At 36.6% G+C, this 4437-nt stretch overlaps 1 non-coding gene across 1 annotated transcript; it reads left to right on the plus strand.

Annotated features, from left to right (window-relative positions):
• Positions 1–902: 902 nt before the first annotated feature.
• Positions 903–1009, plus strand: LOC122305999. The gene has a single exon (XR_006241422.1). It is a non-coding gene; the product is annotated as a small nucleolar RNA R71 (small nucleolar RNA).
• The last annotated feature ends 3428 nt before the right edge of the window (positions 1010–4437 follow it).

Consider the following 4437-nt stretch of genomic DNA (forward strand, 5'->3'; position numbering starts at 1 on the left):
TCAGGAAATGAAATTGCTGGAGACAAGTCGGTCTCTCTTAGTGTATCATTGACAATCTCCTTTTCTTCTACTTGATCTTTGCTTTGGCCATTGTTCGCAGCAATAGGGGTGGATTTGCTCTCCTTTAATGGTGACCTCTCAATTTTTTTTTCCACTCCTAAGTGTGATGGCCTTGCATTGTTCATTTGGATTCACTTCTGTGTTACTAGGAAAAGCTCCTCTTTGTTGGGCATTGATGGTCGTGACTAGTTGCCCAATTTGCACTTCAAAATTCTTCATAGTGGCTCCCATGTTGCTACAATGAGTCTCAATGTTGTCCAACTGTGAATCAGTCTTTTTAAACCTTGCATTGGTCTCCTGAACAAAGGAAACCATGGCATCCTCAAGTGACATCTTCTTCTCGCTTGTTGGCTATCAAATCCTGGAGGATGTTGAGGTTGCAACACATTCTTTGTATTTCTATATGACAAATTCTCATGATTTCGAAGCCCTGGTGGTAGTAATTTGGCATAGGATTACCACGATAGTTGTAGTTCCGATTGTTGATGTATTGAATTTGTTCTTGACTCGCTTCATTACTTGGAACTATCATACTTGTAGATGCAATATATTCGGTATTTTGTGGTATCCTTTGTGTTGTCAAGGCTGAAATCTGATGAGATAGAGTAGCAACTTGAGCTGAAAGGGCTGCTATTGGCTCCAAGTCATGAATGCCAGCAACCTTCTTAGCTAAAGTCCTCTCAGTTGGCCTTTGATAGTTGTTTGAGGCCACTTTTTCCAAAAGGGCAGTAGCACCCTCAGCTATCTTTGACATCAAAGTTCCACCAGAAGCAGCATCAACTATAGTTCGAGTTTGCCCATTTAACCCATTATAGAATATTTGAACTTGTAACCAATCTGGTAATCCATGTTGTGGGCAATGTCAAACCAAGTCTTTGTACCTCTCCCACTCTTCATAGAGTGACTCAAAATCATTTTGCTTGAATTAACCAATCTCAGTCCTGAGTTGGGCTGTTTTTGCAGGAGGAAAGAATTTATCAAGAAACTTCTCGGCCATGTCTTGCCAACTAGTGATGCTTCCCGATTGTAGAAATTGTAGCCAACCTCTAGCCTTGTCCCTCAAAGAAAAAGGAAACAATCTCAGTCTAATGGTGTCTTCAGTAACACCATTGATCTTCACAGTGTCGCAAATCTCCAGGAACATTGCCAAATGAATATTGGGATCATCAAGTGGTGATCCGCTGAATTGAGTCTGCTGCACCATGCTAATCAAAACTGATTTGAGCTCAAAGTTGTTGGCATTGATAGTCTGGTGCCTTACACTCGAGTAATTTCCATTCATAACTGGACGTACATAATCCTTCAAGGTGCGTGGCAATGCCTCATTTTCTTCTTCAGCCATGGCTAGTATCTTATTTTTTTTTCGTGATCTAAGAGTTCTTTCAATTTTCGGATCAAAAGGAATAATATCACGAGATCTAGCACGTTACATCCAACATCAAAAACACACCTGTAGAACAACAAAATATAAGAACAACTTAAAATAAAATTCTAAATTAAAACCAAGATTACTTAGTATCGATATTGACAAAAAGAATAAGAATAAACCAATCCCCGGCAACGGTGCCAAAAACTTGACCGGTGCAAAACTGTAAATGCACAATATCGTAGTTTTATAATAAAGTGATAAAAAGAGTATCGTACTCAGGGATTGGTACCTTACTTTTGCCAAATACCAAAATTATACTAATCTTGATTTTATCTAAAGGAATCACTAAAGTTTTTGTAGTTGCAAATTAAACTAAGATCAACTCAAAGAGAAATATGCAAAGGAAATAAAACTGACGTTCGAATATCAAATTAATGGGAAAGAAAACTTCTAGGAAATCGATTTCACCTAATTCTTCACTATGCTTTACTCATCCAACTAATTTAATTTAATTCTTTTTGTCTATTAGCAAATCTCTAATTTATCCAAAAGCCACTTTCGATAGTCAATTAGAAATTATTCTTGTTTATCAATTCGCACAAAAATATGCAAATTAAATAATCAAGAAAGCAATAAGACCAATGATTTAATTATTACATAGGTTCATACAAGTCTTTCGATCTCTATACTTACCTATGCTGAAATATTCAAGATCTACCCTATGATTCTCTCTTTCGATAGCAAATCACAAGATTAAAAATCATCTAATCAATGGCCAGTTAATTAGAAGCAATAAACTCAAAATAAATCAGATAAACAAAGAGAGAATTGCCTTAAATTAGCATAGACAATTAAGCATAGTTCGGAACTAGGTTACATCGTTTTCCTAGAATAAATAAAATTTAGCTCATGCTAGAAAAGGAATTCAACATAAACGAATTCACCATAATTGTTCTGAGAATATTGGAAGAAAATAAACGCTGAAAAATACTCCTCGCAGTCGCAACTCGTCTTCAAAAACTCAAGGAAATGTTTCGATGCTTTTCTCCCATCTGCGCTCGTGTATGATTCCAACGTACGTGCAATATATGGAATTGCCTCTCCAAAACAGATGATTTGAATCCTTATATCTGTGTTTTTCTGTCCCCAAAAGTGTTCTCCAGTCAAAAAGGTCCGGCCATAGAGTGAAAAATCACTTTTATATCGTGTAACGGCGGAAAACCCCAGATCTGTCAAAATATGATGTTTGCTCGAGCGGGGTGTCGAGCGCACATCAAGCGTTTGACTCTGCCTGATTTCACTCAAGCGTCCAATGTCTCTGCTCGAGTGATCTTAGTTTTCCCGCAACTCGCTCAAGCTCACTGTCGAGTGGCAGTCGAGAGTTTGAATCTGCTTGAATTCGCTCGAGCAGCCAAAAGCCTCCGCTCGAGCGATCTTGTAAAATATGCAATACGAAATTTTACAAGTCATCAAATGCTAATAAATCTGACCTAAGTGGCAACCATGCTTGAATATCAACCAAAAACACAAAATCAAGACTTAAGCTACTTGGCATGCTCATAAGGTCCAAACTGAGTATCATGTGTTCTTCACTTAGAACAAACACATTAAAACTGAAATATCCACATGTAAACATTAAAGAAAAAATATATATATACTTAATAATCTAGTCCTAAACATGATCCTAGCATTAAATTCAAAACTCACATGGCAAAATTTTCACAAAAACTCATGCAACCAAAAAGCTTCAATATTTAGCTATAGCATAAACTTTTCATGCACAATATACTTCCAATAATTATTCAAACCAAATCTATTTAAAAATGAACTCTTGAAATCTAAATGAAAGTATTATAATCATGATATAGGAATTTCATAGCCACTGGACTGGGTTTTAAGAACCAAAACTCATCAAAACCTCAAAACATAAACTGTTTTGTATGTTCCAATTTCAACTCCAAAGAAAATATGCATAACTCCTAAATAAAAATGCTAACATGCTTTGGATAAACTCAGAAAATGTATAAAAATGTGTTATCATTTCATCATATCAATATCAAGTCCTAAATTTAACAAAAGGTTCATCAAAACACCAAAATCTCACAACATTATCCAAACTGTCGCCCAATATGACCTCTATGTATTCAAACTAACTTTTTACAAATCAATACTCCATGAAAAATTACACAAAATACATGAATGGAAACTATAATAAAATAGTAACAATTCATATGAAGTCATTTTCGTGAGAATATACCTACAAAGGCTTAGACAAATTCAAGCCAGATCGGCTAGAAACATTACCAAAAACTTCCACTCAAGTTTCTTCCAAGAAAGTGAAATGAAAGCAACAAAAACTTGAAGGGGCTGGCATGGATGGTTATATAGTACTATAGGGCTGATGGGGGATGTGATTATGACCATTTTATGGGAGTTTTTCAGCCAAAACTAGGGGCAAAATGGTGGGCAACAGCCCATGGTATTCAACCTTGAAGCTGTCGTGTGACATGGTGGTTTTGGGTGGTGGTCTGGCTTCCCATCATCCACTTTTAGGGCTGAAAATGGCAGCCATAGTACACCTAGGGTAGTGGGGAGAAACTTACTGAAGAGGGTTTTGGCTTGATGGCACTTTTCGGTGGGCCTTAATGAGCCTAAACCAATAGGCCTCACTTAGGGTTTAACGAGGGTTTGGTTTGAGATTTCGGTTCCAACAAGCCCAAATCCAAATTCTTTTGGCCCAATAAAATTACCAAGATATAAATGAATAAATGAGGGTGTAATTACATAAATTTGAGTGGTTAATAGCATCTGAAAGTAATTTAATCAAGTGATTAATCACTAAGCTAAAACCAGCCAAAAATAGGGTTTGGAAAACCATAGGGTTTCGGCTTTCACCAAAGTTTGGGGGCTTCAATTGAATCTCAATGTTTTGGGGTTTACTAGGGTTAAAATTATCTTTGGTTTGACGCAAAGTGTTTGGTTGGATGGAATAGTATTTGGATTAGGTG

This window comes from Carya illinoinensis, chromosome 3, assembly GCF_018687715.1.
Source record: "Carya illinoinensis cultivar Pawnee chromosome 3, C.illinoinensisPawnee_v1, whole genome shotgun sequence".
NCBI lineage: Eukaryota > Viridiplantae > Streptophyta > Magnoliopsida > Fagales > Juglandaceae > Carya > Carya illinoinensis.